An 18,905-nucleotide genomic window follows, 5' to 3' on the forward strand; every position below is an offset into this window, starting at 1 on the left:
TTATGATTACGGTATTTGGCACATCTGGCTTTTTTTTCTAGATTAGTGAGTTCATCCGATACACACACACACCCCAAGGACTACTTGTAGTAAAGAATACATGTAATACAATAAATTAACTATTATGCCAAAAACGAATGTTGTTATTTGTTCTTTCTAGGAATTTAATTAATTTATTTTTTAAAAGGCGGGGATGGGGCTAGGTGGCGAGTAGATTTTTGGGTGATTTGGCAAGCACTATATATATATACAACACGAATCCGCTTATAACCTGATGCAAGCGTGGCTCCAACTTTTTGTACTTTTGAATACTTTAAGACACGACCTGGGTTAAAGAAGTGCATAGCCAGTGACTTTTGAATCGAAGCTACATTTTTGAACAAACTAAAAGGGGTTATATTTGCATATCTTTATTTACTGCAACATTTTAAAACTAATGCAATGTATTTATACAATAAAAATTTGCGTTTTGAACAAACTGCTTCCTTGCTCTAATGTGCTTTCTTTTAGCAAATCAAACTAAAACAATTGAAACACTTTTGATCTATTTTAAGTGATATATTCAACCTTTACGGAGTGCTGCAACATTTTAGTATATGAGGAGGGTTGAGCTTACAATGGAATTGTTGGCAAATGCAACAGAACAAAATTTAAAATGCTACAGTACAGTAGTTGGCATCCTTAAGTCTTTGTGTTAGCCATGTGTGAGGATTCGCCGTTCTGCTGCTCCTGACCCTTTAACCCTCACCTGGCCATTGGAATACCAGGGCACTCAAGAGTGGAAACCTGGTGGCGGTACTCACGTGCGGCGCTCGGGTTCTGCGCGGTGCCCTTTGGTCCCTGAGTCTGGGGCGCGCTCTCGTCCCTCCTGTCTTGGTGCGCAGTGCACGGTCTGCGGTCCCTGTCCCTCGGTCCCACCCACCACCTGAAGTCACCACTACACAGCACGATCGCGCCCCTTGTTCCGCCTCTACCTCCGCGGGTCACGCCTCTGGCCTCCAAGCCCGCCGTGACGTCACAGTTATGCATCGCGAGAGCGCTCCGCCTCCTTTCCCGCAGGTCCCGTCCCTGGTCTCCCCCCCGTGTTGGCATAGCTCTTGCGGCGCGTGATGACGGCGCGCGACCAGGTCGCCCACGGGTTGTGCTGGTTGTGCGGGTTGCGCGCACTTTCGGACACACTGGCTATTGGCTGTGTAATAGGATGCACCTGTGTGGTCCAGCAGCCTATCCTGTGCCATTCTCCTGCTTACTGGCTGCCTCCCATTGGTGGGAGGTCCTATAAATATGTTCAGTGCTCCCGGTCATTGACAAGCATAGCCTCTGTTTGTGTGACGCTGCACTCACTGCCTTGTTCCTGTTTGCCTGAACCCTGGCTTTGGACGACTACACTACTCTATCCTGCACTGACCCTGGCTTGGCTCCACGACTACTCTACGCTCTCCAACCCTGACTCTGGCTACGTACCCCAACGATCTGCTGTTCTATATTCCAAGACCCGGCAAGTACCTCACTAACGCTGTCTTCTGTTACCCTGATCCGGCCTGCATGACTATCCTACAGTCTAGATGTGCCCTCACGGTTGTGGTTGGCATTCTATACAATTCTCTACCTCTGCCCCGCGGTCGTGCCTCGTTTGTGGTGAGCTACGCTTTACACTGGTAACGGAGAGAAAGAAGCCCTAAGTGATGCACACTACTCTACTGATTCAAAAAATAAATTTTTAATAGAATAAACGTAAACACAAACAAATTAATTTAAAACCTAAAGGAACCGCTATTGGGAGCCTACTATGGAAGGCTTCCCTATTGTCCGAATATCATGGGTAGGTTCACCATAAAATACCTGATATGCTAGGTAGGCCTTACCAGTGTACATGTTTTGTCCCTGATAGCACCTCTCTAGTAAGTAAATCCTATTAGCTGAGCAGGGAATCTCCCTTCCTTTTCCCAGAGCTATGCTTTACACCATGTTTAGTAAAACATAAAGACAAACAATGTTGTGATGAAAAGTATCTGACTGGCCCAAAATGGATGAGCAACGGGATTCACAAAGTATAATGCAGTGTTACTTTTATTTTATTTAAAGAAAATGGGTGATGTTTAAAAGCTGTTGAAATTGTACCATTCTTCACCAATTTATGGGATTACAATGTTCTTTATGGATAGTATGCATTTGTGAGAAATATTTCATAAACATTTACCTGATGCTATTGCCTGGAGTCATCAAAACTCTATCACGCTTCCGCGGCTAAATCAGCGATATCTGTCAATGACTTTAATGGAACACATCATCATGAGTGCCAGAAGAAAAATGACAGGGAAAAGCAGAACAGTGCAAAATAAGAAGCTGGAGGTATATCCAAAATTAAATAGTTTATGGACACATCAAAAAAGTTGCGATGGAGACAGACATCTAACGCATTTCGCGCCTGCAAATGGCATTTTTGTCGAAGAGAATTTTAAACTAATGAAATCGGCTGTTAAATAGCGCGCCCATCCTGAAGTTACCAGCACCATGCAAGAACACTGCACACTAGACTAGGTAAGGGATAATCAATAAGCAAAAAAAGCCAGTAATAAAATTCAATAGGGGGAATGTGTCTATAGCTGAAGAAAAAATATAACATGTAACAAGATAACATCCAATAAAGAAATAAAGATATGGATGATATAATGTTGTATCTTAACCAAGCTAATTTAAAAACATCTCCAATGCAAAGTATATAACAATGATGCCTGCAATGATTTATAGATAACGGAAGGATAATCATAATGACTGTAATGACATACCCAATACTAGCCAGAAAGGAAAAAAATCATATTAGATATCACAAGAATGGAGAAAGGAGGGAATCCTGAATACGTGTAATGAATTTACATTTCCAATGAAAAAGACAAAATGAAATACAGTACAGTACTGACGATATCAGATCCCTTTTTTAAGAGCACGAAGGATGGTATTGGATTGCCCTAAATTTATGATAATTTGTACAGAATAATACAATAAGAAATGGTGTGCCAAATACCGTTATCATAATGCAAATATATAATAATAACCATAAAAAAGACAAAGATAAGAGAAATTGATAAAATATAAAGAATTTAGAAAAAAAGAAATACCAAACAACAAACTATATGTATAACAAAGAATATATATTAATACCAGAGGTAATATATACAGTATGGGCTTGTTGCTTATACAGCCAGTCCGTGCCTTTGAGTTTAACTCCCAGTTGTATACTCACAGCGGACTTAAATCTCTGCCCTTGGATGCAAAACAGACCTGTACACTAACTCACCCTACGCAAATTCTTAAAGGATATGTTTGTTTAAATTACATCTTTTCCTTGACATTAACGGAAGAATTTGTTCAATTTATTGAATCACCATATGGAGTTTTTTTTATTACAAATTGTTTCTCATAAGCCATGGATGTTTTTAGAGCATTGACCTTTTAAGATTGTTTTCTATTTTTTCTATTTGATGAATGCCAGTCTATACGTTCCTTAAACATAGTTTCCTTATTTTACATAAGTTATAAATACTGGTATGGTAATAATGCATAAAAAAGTATGAATCAAAAACATTACTTAATCTAGTATAATAAAATATATGTGAAGCATTATAAAAGTTATATGTTAATATTTTCTGCTATATCTATTGTCAAGGGCTTGAGCTATGTTCTAAATTAATACTTTTTCATTCAATGTTACAGTTCTACAATTTACTGATGGATATAGATTTGGTAATAGGCAGTAATGAAAAATGCAGGACCTTGAGTGATTTAACTGCTCCTCTTTCTGTAATCTTTCTTTTAATAATTATCAAGTAAGATGTCTTCCGGCCATCTGGATAATCCATCATTCCTTTTTATATTTGGCTCTCAATGTGCTATTTTAGATGACTGTCATACGTAGATGCCATATATTTTAATCGATTCTGTAAAGCTACTGTTTCTTTATTAGTACAATACAGTAAGCTTATAAGGTGCACAGAAGTAATATAGCTACAGTATGGATAATTGTTCAACTGAGTAATGATAGGAGACCCAATTTTATATTTAGCACAACATTGTTAACAAAGATTTTTTTTTATTTTCAGAAATGTTTAGTGCGCAAATTCTAACAACGAAATTTGATGTAGTATTTATTTAAAATTGTATACAGATGTAGTACCGTGGCGTCCGCCTTTAGTCTAAATCGGCTAGATCCGCGATTTTCAGATTATCCCGGTTATGTGCGGTTTTGTGTCGTTTTCGCCCGGAGTGAACTGCGTTATTTTCGCGCTCGTGATATTAGCATTTTATTCTCGCTGTCTGCAATACTGCAATGCCGTGTAAAAACTCAGGGGGGCGTTTGCGAGCTGTTGTCTTGGAAGTCTAATAGCTTCGCGGTTCAACCTAAGTCAGTACACAGTCTGTGTGCGCGCGCAGTAATTGTAAATTTGCATATTTAAAGTATACATGCATTTGCAGTGCTGTGCTGCTGTACGGTATGTCTCATTTGAAAATTGTTGAAACGCATAAACGTGTACAGTTAAAAGAAAAAAAGGTGATGTAAAAAAGCGCTAATGGGAATAACAATGTACCCTGTTAAGAGGGGAACCCTATTGGTAGATAGGCAGCCTGGTGAACCTGATAGTACAATCAGATGAACAGCATAAATAAAAGAGAGATACCGGCGCCTGATCAGTCCACAATGGATGGAAGTCCAGTAGAAATCCTCCCAAATCCAGGATGTGCTACAGTCACTGAATCTTTGAGTGCTCCGTTAGGAATTCATGCAGGGGATGTGGAACATGAAATAAAAGAAGAGAGAATTTAGTGCAACACAGCTAAACAGATTACACAGACAAAAAAAAAAAAAATACAAAAAAATACAAGCTGGCTGACACAGGGGCACAAGACAGACAGACACAACTAGACAGACAACATTAAAGCAAAACTAATGATAAAAGTTAATTTATTATAACTGAAAATAAAAAATAGGACAGGTTGCTGATATGCCGCTCCGGTGGGTTAAAATCTGAATAACACTCACAGGACGGCAGATGTAGATTCGCATAAGTCAATGTGAGCCGAAATCCACGTGTGGGGGGGTCGCAGGGTTCTCAGGATGCCGTGTATTCCCTCTGTTGCTCCTTACTGGTGAGGACCGGAAATGACGTCTCCGTTGCGCCGAAACCGGAAATGACGTCACCGGGTGTGACGTCAGGACTGGTGAATCCAGTGAAGCCTCAGGGAAATGGCGATCCGCACCTCCTTGCCCCTACTTCGCTCAACAAAAGCGCTCAGCGATATAACAGCTTGTACTCAGCAAAAGTGTCCAAAATAGAATAAAACAGCCCTACACGTTTCGTGTGGGTAACCACACTTCCTCAGGGGACTATCAGTCACACCCGGTGACGTCATTTCCGGTTTCGGCGCAACGGAGACGTCATTTCCGGTCCTCACCAGTAAGGAGCAACAGAGGGAATACACGGCATCCTGAGAACCCTGCGACCCCCCCACACGTGGATTTCGGCTCACATTGACTTATGCGAATCTACATCTGCCGTCCTGTGAGTGTTATTCAGATTTTAACCCACCGGAGCGGCATATCAGCAACCTGTCCTACTTTTTTTTTAAGTTATAATAAATTAACTTTTATCACTAGCTTTGCTTTAATGTTGTCTGTCTAGTTGTGTCTGTCTGTCTTGTCCCCCTGTGTCAGCCAGCTTGCATTTTCATGTCTGTGTAATCTGTTTAGCTGTGTTGCACTAAATTCTCTCTTCTTTTATTTCATGTTCCACATCCCCTGCATGAATTCCTAACGGAGCACTCAAAGATTCAGTGACTGTAGCACATCTTGGAATTGGGACTATTTCTACTGGACTTCCATCCATTGTGGACTGATCAGGCGCCGGTATCTCTCTTTTATTTATGCTGTTCATCTGATTGTACTATCAGTTTCACCAGGCTGCCTATCTACCAATAGGGTTCCTCCTCTTAACAGGGTACATTGTTATTCCCATTAGCGATTTTTTACATCACCTTTTTTTCAGATATCAATATGGACAATTTTATTACAAAAATAATGTGCAATAGACTGCTTCTACTTCCCCCAGATTTATTCTGTGGGGGCCTCCTGGCCCTCAAGTGGCAAGTCGGGAACCACCCATTCCGCATTACTTCCCAATGTTATCCCTTCAGCGTCGCCAAAACGATATTTTGGAGATCCCAGATATATCAGATATTTTTGACCCAATGTCAACTTAATTTCTTAGGCAGACCTATTTATTTTGCTAACCCCCAATCTAAGGTAGCATTTATTATATCCTATTTGAGAGGCAACGTGGTTTTATGGGCTGTCCAGTTAGTGAATTTAGACAGTCCACTGCAATAAATCTAGATCAGTTTAAAGCAGAATTTCAGCAAATATTGTATAGATGAGTTATTGTCCAATCAGCAGATAACCAGCTGATGGAGTTTCAACAGGACAACAAAGACCTGATGGCGTATCTTACCCAGTTCAATTGTCTAGTGCTATAATCTGTTTGGCCGGAAGATAAATGGCTTCCCTCTTTAATAGAGGTCTCAGAGATGAGGTTAAAGATATTTTGACCCAGGTTATTCCGAAACCTGTTACCTACTCGGGGCTGGTGGATTTAGTGCTTCAATTGGAACAGTTCCCTGAGGAAGTGTGGTTACCCATACGAAACGCGTAGGGCTGTTTTATTCAATTTTGGACACTTTTGCTGAGTACAAGCTGTTATATCGCTTTTATATATATTTTGTTTGCCTCCCATATCATGGGGTACGCTCTTTAATAACAAGGGATAAATAATTTTAGCGGTACAGTACTGTTTCCTAAACAACACTTTTACCTCCTGTACTGTCCAGTACTAACCTCACACGTCCATATTTCCATCCAATGCTGCGTCTCATCTTCTTTATGCTGCTCTCGGATACAGTCAGATTGTGCTTTTCCTGCAGAGTGTTTTTGACCTTTAATGCACTCTTCTCATCATTCTCCTCACTTATTTTGTCCACCAGAAGAGTTGTCTCCCTACAATGTAAAGAAAATATATTGTTTTATTAATATGCAGCAATATTAAATGTATATATAAATATAAATATACAAAATATATATACTATTGTACTATATATATACAAAATATATATACTGTTGTAATATAAATATAAATATACAAAATATATATACTGTACTGATATAAATATAAATATACAAAATATATATTACTGTTGTAATATAAATCAATTAGATTTAAATTAAAATTAATTTTATTTTAAAGTTGTATAAATATACTTATGCGTTAGTTACCCTTGGTGCCCTTTTGCGGTCTCTGTTTTTTCCGTGTGCATGATAGCTCACGGTGGGTACTGACACAACGATGCCAGAAGTATCTAACCAGCGTTGCATAGCAGCAATTCGGTGTCCGCTCGTTAACATGTCCTTAATTCGCATGCTGAGCTCCTTGGAAATCTTTTTAACAGGCATTGCTGTGAGTAGAAAGAAATACAAACAAAAGAATGTATATTCGATGTTTAGTCGATGTGTATTCAATGTGCAGTGAATCCACAAAATGGATGGTGTATTTATACGGTAATGACTCACATTAGAGTACGCCCACTTTCAACACCTGTACCTGGTCGCCATACATAAAAGTTTACACATTTTGCATAGCCCACCACTCGATGATCTTTATCTGAACTTGCCCTTGTCCAGATACTGCATTGTGCCACCTGCTTCCATGGAGCAACCCCGATTCTACGGATGCAGGTACCCACTCTCCTCTGTCGTGCCTGTCAAGCAGAAAAAGCGAAAGGCGGTTGCCGTTTCCACGCCAAGGCAAAAGCGACAGGCTAAGGCCAATAAAGAAAACCTTCTGCTGACCCCAAAGGCTAAGGGTTTTCATAGAAGTCAGCCTTATTTTGTCAAGAAGATATACAGTGATGTACTCTCGACGCAAAACGATTGGCAGCCAACCCATCGAACCCGCAGACCACTTCCTCACATATGCTTCGACGACTCTGCCGCCGCTGTCCTGGAAATCTTCAGCCCGTCTTCTCCACCCCTCGTCCTTGACGCTGCCGCCGCCCTCATGGAAACCTACAGGCCATCTTCTCCAATTCTATCTGACGACGCTGCCTCTGAAATCCACGGGTCACTTTCTCCTTTGCTCTTAGACGACTCTGCTTCTCGCCCGGAAATCCAAAGGTCACTTTCTCCATCCCTTTTCGACGACACTGCCGCTTCTCCTCTACCGGATATCCACAGGTCACCTCTTCCACTATTCTTCGATGTCGCTGCCGCTTCTCTCCATGGAACCCTCATCTCATCCTCCGTTGCACCCATCCCCCCAGATGTTCACACGCCATGCACAAGAAGCAGCTCGTTAGACCGGATGCTGAATGGGATAACTGTGGATCTCCCCGGGAATTCTATTGTGCTAGCCAAGATAGATCTGTTTCTGGAGACAATGCTAAATGTGGAGCAACGGATGCTACAAATGGATCAACGGATGATACATATGGATCGACGTATGGAGAAGAGAGGCTGACAACGCGGACATACATTATTTGCTCGGTGTTAATGCCCCTGTTTCCCCGATGCTGGAGCAGGGTGTGACATGGATGTGATGAATGGGAGCTTCGACCCCCTTACATCACCAAGCGCACCCCCTCCACCAAAAGATGTAGTGTACATGTATGCCGTTTAGGTGGACATGACAACCCCGTCAAGACCACGCCAGGAGACAACACGGCGACCAAGACCGGAGGAAAGCTTCCTCCCAGACAACCTACCATCGCCCGTCGCCTCAAGCACACCCGCTCCCAAAAGACCTACATTCGCTCGCATCGATACTGTGCCCGACATCACCCTGTGCGATCTGCCACCGGTGCTCAGGGAGAAGTATAGGGTGAAGAGTGCTGGTGCACCCCACAAGTATGCCTTGTTACTTTTTAAGCACCATGTTCCCTACTTGTTGTACTGCGACTGGGCCTTCAAAGTGAACTACGAAGGAAATCACGTTAAAAAGGTGCTTCATGTCAATTTAAGAAAGAACATTCAGGATGAAATGTGGCGCTTTTATCCAATTACAGATCCTGTAATGAAAGGCGTTCGAGACTACATTAATGGCGTTTTGCGCCATGCAAGGAATCGGCCATAGACGGACAATGCGGAGGACTTTCTGTAAGACCATACTGGGTTGCTGAACTGTATTGTACTGTACATGATTTGACCTGCTGTACTTAAATAAAGGAGATGATGTTGTGTGTTTTTTTACTTGTATTTATACAAAAATGTTTTAACTTGCTGTCCACACACACAGGACATTCACAATTCCACTCCCCGGGGGCCGTAACCAGGCACGGTTTTCAAGGTTGTCCTGAAAACCTGCCCTGTTTGCTGCCCTCGAGGACTGTACTGGTGCAGACTGTTTTGCACACCATCCCACTGTACAGTATATGTTTTGACTTGTCGTTATTTAATAAAGGAGATGTTGCGTTTTGCTTATTATATTAATAAAGAATTTGTTTTTAAAACATGTGACTGTAAACCATACTGACTGATAAATGTTATCACACATGTAGCAGTAAACCATACACCTGTTGATGTTTTGAATTGCTGTGCACTTAAAATGTTTCTACATTGTACAGTATTTGTAAATAAATGTTTTTGTACTTACTCCACCAATAAAAGAACATGTTGATTTGTCTTACATTGTTCAATTTGCTCCTTTGCTACTGTAACAAAATACAGTGTTTCTAGAATGTCGAGGCATACTGCACTGTATACTGTAGGCATGCTCAGTATAAGAGTATTAAAAAAAAATAGAAGACACAAACTGTACTGTACTGTATGTACTGGCACTGTATACTGTAGAAGACACATAATGTATGTGATACATGTAGAATAAATGCATAGTTTTTATTTTGTCGGGTTTATTACACAGTATACTGTACTGTATATAAAAAAGTATTGTACAGTATACTGTACGGCCGGAAAACATCAGCATACTGTTTCAGGTACAGTATTCTATCCTAATCAATAACCCTTCGCCTTTTGCCATCATCATGATCATAGATACAGGAAAAAAAAAAGCTGGTGATACACACCAATACCCTCCAACAAATTGTGGCTCAATACGATAAAAATAGGGATCGCTACATAACCTTTTCCTTATTGCACGCTTCCACGTATGAGTAGATGGCAAAAATTTGTAAAAGTCATAGTTTTCGATAAAATACTGATAAATTTGAACAACTGTTGCCATCTTATCCTCTGTTGCATTAATTGCGGCCCATATCAAATACGCGTAACTTCTGTCTAGTTTTTGGAAAGCGGGCTGCACTTGAACACTCATGGCGGGCGGGTCTCTGGAGAATACTGTAACCGAAACTGGTCTTTGTCTTTCTTTAATATGAAAAGCCTAAATTGATACATTTTTGCAACCTCTTCCTTCAGTCTCAAGGCCAAGTTACAATAGCACACTGTGGTATCTTTTTTAAACGAAACACCTGCAAGTCGACACATTACTGAAGCGCATGCGCATTACAATTCATGAATATCTGCCATCTGGCGGACACGTGAAGAATTGCAACCTATTAAATCCGAACCATTCTCAATAAACGCATCAACCCCGCTTCAGCCGCCCATGACCCGTGGCTCGGAACGCAAAATTAACGCGGCATGCGCCAGGTGAAGAGCGTCGCATGCCAGGAAAAAGCCAGGGAAAAAACGCGATTTGTTAGAATAAAAGCTACCGCAGCAGTAAGACTTACTGTTTTTCGGCGCCAAGCAAAACCAAATGTAAATCCCCTGAATTTATTCGCAATTTGCAGCCCCATTACTGCAAGTGTGCCGCTGCAGCAAAAAAGCAGTTTAGCAATGGCTGTAGTGATCTGCAGTAGCGATATGCATCACTAGTGTTCTGGTGTCTGTCTCTAATCTAAATACAACCTACCCCTACTTCCCATTCATTTTATGCTATACACCTGATACCTAAAGTTTGGGCCCTTGCAGGCGCCCTTACCAAAATGTCCTCCTACTGTCTCTGTACGTTCTTCTTACCTACCAATTAGATTGTAAGCACTTCGGAGCAGGGACTCCTCTTCTTAAATGTTAATTTCTATGTCTGAAGCACTTATTCCCATGCTCTGTTATTTGTATTATTTTTTATTTATATGATTGTCATGTGTATTACTACTGTGAAGCACTATGTATATTAATGGCACTATATAAATAAAGACATACATGCATACACACAGATGCAGCCACAAGTATTAGATCACTTGCCTTGGAAAATCTGGGGCAATCTCACAGTAAATGCCTCAACATGTCTCAACATTTCTGTGAGATTCCTAATGGCCCATCGGATTGGCTTGCGTCTACTGATCTGTGTGGTTGATTTAAAGTGCTGGTTGTTTGAAGTATGCAGTTAGATCCAGAAGGAAATGGAAGTGCTGTGTATACTATCAGGGGTGGCTGAATTTGGGGAGTGTGCAGTGGGTTAAATTATTTTTAAAGTGTGTAGTAATTGTTTTTTCTCCTGCCTGAGGCAGAGTGGGTGTGGTTAGTTAATTGCTAACCTAACACACCTACAGTGGGTGTGGTTAGTCAATTGCTAACCTAACTACCTGGTGTGTGTCCCTATTTAAACAGAGGCTTCTAACGAATTCTGAGCTTGCGTATTCTGATCTGTGTGGTTGATTTCAAGTGCTGGTTGTTTGAAGTGTGTAGTTAGATCCAGAAGCAGTTTGAACAAGGAAGCGGTTAAACAAGGTTTAGTATAATGAAGTACAGTTTATTGTTAGTACTTAGAAACTTCATAGTTGCTAGAATGAGCAGGATTGAAAATGCCACTCAATGCACATCTTGCCACATGTATGTGCACTTGGAGCAGCTGTTCCAAGGAGAATACCGCTGTGAGAAGTGTGAGTGGGTGGTCTGTTTAGAGTCAGAGATTGCTGATCTGAAGAGGCAACTTGCAATATTGAGGGACATTGGCAATCTTGAAAGGAGTTTAGAGCTCACTTAGCAGGCCCTTGTTACGACTAGTAGAGCAGATGATGGGGCTGTTAGTGAGGAGCAAGGTAGCTTGGTTGCTGTTATTGAGGAGCAGGTAGGTAACTGGGTAACAGTTAGAAGGGGAAGCAGGGAGAGGCAGGTCATTTCTGAGCTGACCCATCCCAATAGATTTGCCATATTGAGTGAAGATATTGGGAATGTCAGGGCAGAAATGGCAAGGCTGGGGGAGACTGATTCCTCTAGCAGCCAGGGGAATAATTCCTCCAGCACAGTGGGGACTCAGGATGCTCAGATACAAAGAAAGATTGTGGTGGTGGGGGACTCCATTATTAGGATGGTATATAAGGCAATCTGCTGCCATGACCACATGAACCGAACAGTTTGTTGTCTCCCGGGTGCTCGGATTCGGCACATTGCGGATCGGGTGGACAGATTGTTGGAGGGGGTGGGGTGGCTGGGATTGACCCGGCGGTCTTGGTACATGTTGGCACCAATGACAAAGTTAGAGAAAGATGGAGTTTCCCAAAAAATGATTTCAGGGATCTAGGCCAAAAGTTTAAGGCATGGACCTCCAAAGTAGTATTTTCTGAAATACTACCAGTGCCACGCGCTACTGTAAGGAGACAGTCAGAGATTAGCAAGGTTAATGCATGGCTAAGAAAGTTGTGTAGGAAGGAGGGTTTGGGATTTTTAGAGCACTGGGACTCCTTTTCTGAGAGGTGCCATCTTTATTCTAGGGACGGATTGCACCTCAATGAAAAGGGATCTTCTGTGCTAGGAGGTAGAATGTTAAAAAGGTTGGAGGAGAGTTTAAACTAGGATGGAGTGGGGGGGGGAATGAAACAGATAACAAACTAAATAGAATAGAAGAGGAAACAAGGGGATATGGAGGTAGATTGGGGGCAAGTGCGAGTTTGACAAGAAAAATTCTAGATAATTCTAGAAAACTTCTAAAGACTAAACCAAGTTGGCGCAGAAAGGAAGGAGCAGATAAGATAATAGTACAGGCTGAAAAAAAATGCATACTTGCTAATGAAGGAAGCCTGACAGATAAAATGGGGGTGCTTGAATTAATAGCTGCAAGGGAGCAGTATGATATCATAGGCATTACTGAAACATGATGGGAGGAAACTCATGACTGGGCAGTTAATTTAGAGCGTTACTCCCTTCTTCTGAAGGATCGAGCAAATAGAAGAGGAGGTGGAGTATGTTAGTATGTTAAACCGGATTTAAAACCTATTATAAGGGAAGATGTTTATAAAGGGAATGATGAAAATGTAGAGACCTTGTGGCTAGAAATTAGCAGTGGCGGTAAAAGTATAAAGAAAATGTTTGTGGTACAATATATGCTATAGACCACCAAATATCGGTGAGATTGAGGAAGGTAAAATTCTTTTGCAAATTGATAAGGCATCAAAACGAGGTAATGTTTGCATAATGGGTGATTTTAATTATCCAGACATAGGGCCTCATGCAGTAAGCGCCGATAAGGCTTTTATCGGCATTTTCCCGCCAAAATTGGCTTTGAGATTCAGTAAGCGCCGATAAGTGCTCAAAATTGGCAGTTTTTGTTGCCGATAAAAATTTATCGGCATGCGGCTGCCGATAACCCACTTATCGGCACTTTTTGAAATCGGCTGTATTCAAGTTGCCCCGATCAGCTTATCGGTGCTGATCGGCACTCAGAAATGGAGATTTCATCGACAATTGGTCCCGCCAACTAAAGTTGGCAAGTTGGAGGGGAGAAGGATCGGCAAGGTTGCCGGGATGGCACTTAGAAAAAAACCCTCATCTCTACATCAATGGAGTCAATGGAGCGGGGACTTATAACATTATAGGACTGTTCACGTTCTATTGCTCATAATAAAAATGTGCTTGGCATTACAGTGTCGAGGTCATTCACTTCATCATGTCAGCGCTTACGTTTATTATTGGCAGAACATTGTACTTTTATATGTTATGATAATTTGCGTGTCACATTAGTCTTAATGTTATGATGTGTCAATGGGAAATCCTATACTCAACTCTTAAATTAACAGGTCATATAATATGAAACATGTTACTTAAGTGTGCTTAAATTTATTATATGATGTAACACATTTCACACATCTAACAGATCCAGCGTATAGTAATGTTGGTATACATTACAGAATGCTTTGAATGTGTAACGCATGATCAAATGTAAATGTAGCTGTTTTTTTTCATGTTTACATGTACTTTGTGACCTCCCTCTTTTGATGACGTCCGCAATTGGACACTCAATAACATTGCATGTTTACATTGTACACCATGCATTAGAATCACTTCATGCTAACTTATACACACGTCTATAATAGTTACTCAATTTTACACGATTGAAACTGAATCAATAGCAAGTATCCTGATGGCATTACATTATGCATATGCACAAACAATTAGTTCATGTGAACAGGTGACAATAGCATGCCAAATTACACATGTTGCAATGTAGTTTCTCAACGTCAATGTCATGGTTGTATCCTAATTAGATGACTGAGTGTTGCGTTCAGAAGTGGTACATGCATTACACATTCCAGAAATACTTGCCAATAAATGGTTGTACAAAGGTTAACGTTACATCATTCTCAAATATCATGATTGCCTGGTGAACACACATAAATAATCCTTTTAATTGGTACTGGATACACGTTGGGAGTGAACAACTTGGATATGTTAATGTAACACCTTGCACTTCAGCAAGTCACCTGACATCATCACATAGGTATTTAAAGGAGGGCAATTACCTGCGCATTCACAGCTACAGACCTGAAAATGATGCGAATGTTTATGAGACGGAGGAAGATTCTATTGGACAAGAGGCTTGCTGATGGAGAGAATGTCACAGGCCAAGGAAGGGACAGGGACAGTGACAGGGACAGGCATGCGGACAGGAGAGGGAGAGGGCAAGGAGATGAGAGGAGGAGAGAGAGGAGAGAAGTTGTGCCTCATCCTCGTTTGTACAGGGAGAGAACCATGTTAGATGGGATGAGTGAGGAGGAGATTGTAAGTTGCTATCGTTTGAGTTCAGCAGCAATTTTAGCTCTTTATGAAGAGATACGGGGAGATTTAGATTTTGTGACAGCCAGAGGTCGTGCAGTCCCTGGGCTTGTTAAAATGCTGTGCTCTTTACATTATCTTGCTTCCGCGTCATTCCAGACAACTGTGGGCATAGTGGGCGGGGTCTCGCAATCTACATTCTCGCGGGCCTTTACACAGTTTCTATGTGCACTGAATAGACGCGCTAGGAATTATATTCATTTTCCTACAGAGCACACAGAGTGGCTGGAAGTCAGGAATGGCTTTTATACCATAGCCGGGATACCATGTGTGATGGATGCAATAGATTGCACCCATGTTGCTTTGATCCCGCCTAGTCAGAGTGAGCATGCTTACCGCAACCGTAAGCACTACAATTCCCTGAATGTACAGGTGGTATGCGATGCCATGATGAAGATTATGCATGTGGTAGCCAAATTCCCTGGTTCCAGTCACGATTCCTCTATCCTGAGAAACTCATCAGTCTTCCATGATTTCAAAGAAGGCTATTTTGGACCTGGTTGGCTGGTGGGTGAGTACATATTATGATGTGTTAACAAACAACTCTAGTTTTTATATGAACTGTTCAATGTAATAATGTTAACACAAATTGTTTCATTTTTTGGCACGATGGATTATAGGTGACTCAGGATACGGAATTAGGCCGTGGCTATTGACCCCTGTGGCAAACCCTCAATGTGAAGCAGAGGAGAGGTACAATGTTGCCCATATATCTACCCGATCCGTTATAGAGAGGACATTTGGGCTTCTGAAAAAACGATTTCGGTGTTTAGATAGAACAGGGGGGCATTGCAATATAAGCCTGCTAAAGTGTCAGATATTATAATTGCATGTTGCATTTTGCACAATCTGGCACTCCGCAATAATGTACAAACTGACATACGTCAGGGCTTGGAGGAGGAGCATCCCTTAAATTTACCAGCTGACACTGAGCAAACAGCCGGTGGTGTTGAGACACGTCAGAATGTCATAAACACCTATTTTTCATGTAAGCAAATACATATATGTTCATAGAACTACATTCATACATATTAATTCATTGTAATGATAAATACATGTGTCCAAATACCATTGACTTAGGAAACAGATGAATATGGTTCACACACCTTTCTCTTCTCTGCTGTGTGGACAATTGCATGTGGCACCGTTATGTCATTCATCAACAGTTTGTATTATACTTCTTACCAATAAAAGGTGTTGTGTGTACGTGAAGAAATAATGTGTACTAAATCTATGGGGCTTATGCAGAGAGCATAGATAAGGAAATAGCGCCATCTTCTGGCGAAAAAACTAGCCAGAAATCCTTAAACTCGAGAGAAAATGGCACGATTTTTAAAAGTGGCCAGAAATTTTTTCAGAGGTGTAAAAGTCGGCAAACTCGTGGCGAGAACCTGGAACTCGCCATGCTAATATAGCGTGGTATTCCAGAAGCTTCGAATCGCTGGAACACGCCAATATGTGCATTAGTATGGCGAGTTTCAAGTAGCCAGGAAAAGATGGCAAGTAGCAGTTTTTCACCGAAATGTGTAACAAGAGTTAACGACGTTCTCTGCATAACACCTTCACTAACGGCAAATCTGTGGCTATTTTATAGCCATTTTACACTTTTTTACCGTTCCTCTCTGCATAAGCCCCTATATTTTATGTACATGCTCTTTTTGGTTATGCATACACAATAAACCTACTATGTCGATAGTCAATAGCTAGTGCAGTATGGTTACATATGTTTCTTTTGGAGTGTGACATGTTTGTCACAATGATGTGTACACTATTTTGTATTTAAGATCATATTTGACGTATGATAGATTTTGTTTCGTATCACATACAAAATTGTCACTTCTGTGTGTTGCTTACATTAATGAACATGTCATGACAATGATCTATATTCATTCATGTTTTCTTTTTCAAGGTATATCACTCCAATTACTGCTCATGGTATGTATTTCAATTCACATCTGTCATAAGATGTGCAAACCTCGATACAGGTATAGTTACAGGATGTATAAACAGAACGTAATGAAAAAGATGTGACAATAGAAACATGTCGTTTCTGTATTTGTCCGTGCGTTTATCTACACTTGGTGGTTATTGTGCAGTGTGTTTTCTTATTACTTACATTACATAACATGTAATTTTGGCAACTTAACAACATCCATTCATGGAATATAGGGGTGGGGGGAGACAAGGGGATAAACCCTGCTCAGCTAGTGATTATGGGAGAACATCTATTCATGCACATGAGCGATGTTAACACTCAATGCATGTTTGTATGAAAATACCCTAATGTGTTAAACATCATTAACATTGCAATGTATGTGACTAGTTATTCTCTCACTTCATCTTCATGTTCATTACTACATTGTCACATGTGTATGTATAAGTCAAATTTGTGTGTTGATTTGACGTTCATCTAACATTTGTCAAAATGTTAACACCATTCCAAAGTATAGTTTTTGGAATTCTCAACTTTTCCTAAATCATTCAACACAATGACAATGTAGTTATTAAAGTTTTTATTTCATTCACTTTACTTATTCAAAATGATCATAATCCTTTATAACTACTGTCAACATATGATCATAAATGAAGTATACATTTACATACACACACATTTCAGCAACCTACTGTGTGTGTGTGTGTGTGTTGTAGTTTTGGTGTGATGCATGTATTTCTACCAGAAATAATATAAACCAACATAATAATGTTGCTTTTATCATCGGCCTCACTAAGCTATGTATGTGTTGAACGTTTACTAATAACACTAAACTATAGTTACTCGTGTGAATTAAATGTGCACACAAAAGTTCATGGTTTAATGATCTTTACCTAACATTCATTAGCTCATGCATGTTAGTTTACACTACAACTTAGGTGATAATATAACATTCACACGACTAAACAGTTTCTATCACCTCACTATTGTTATTGTGTACGTACAGATACAATGTCGACGAGTTGTTATGTAGCATTTACATTCTTTGTCAGGTCACACGTGAGATTATAATATATAGTAGATTAATGTGTTTGCTGAGTGATAATGTTGGTTGCATATATCACATGGCAATACATATAATGTAAGTAGAAAAGAAAAAAATATCACTATAAGTTCTAACTTCAGTGCTTAGCAACATCATTATGATAATTAAGTGCATAGTAAATATTTGCACAATAGGATAACATTATGTACTGATTGTTAATCTGCGCACCAATCATTGAAAGCATTGTTACATATTTATTATAATAGTTGTTCGCTAGTCGTCACCATCATCTAATATAATGATTGGTGAAAATATAAGTGCAATATAGCGCTCGTGCAAACAATAATACAATGATAAAACAATAATAAAACAATATTAAAGAACCTGTGATACAAAGTTCAATGAAGGTTGTCCTGGCGCTGCCCAAAAGGTTGATCTGGTATCTCCCAACCAGATATAGAATTTGTGGAAGGAAAACCTCCGGTGGCACTGAGGTGTGATATGGAATAGGATTTTGGATAAAAGTTCTTGACCTAGGCTGATTACCTCAGAAAAGGAAGACAAAAATACAGAAAACACTGCAATAGTGTATTACCCATGGACAATAGTGTGAAGAGAGCAATTTATTATAAAAAAACAAGTGGTATTAAACAAATTCTAAAACAATTGAATCAGACATGATGTATGCAATATAAAAACTTCCATGTGCTGGTGCACCAGGAAGATGAAACTGCTCCGCCTTGGTAAAAATTGAAATCCTACTCACCGAAGGTGAATAGGACATGTGCAATGGTTTTAGGGTCTTCACATCAGTTGAC

The sequence above is a fragment of the Ascaphus truei genome, chromosome 6 (assembly GCF_040206685.1).
Source record: "Ascaphus truei isolate aAscTru1 chromosome 6, aAscTru1.hap1, whole genome shotgun sequence".
Taxonomy (NCBI): Eukaryota; Metazoa; Chordata; class Amphibia; order Anura; family Ascaphidae; genus Ascaphus; species Ascaphus truei.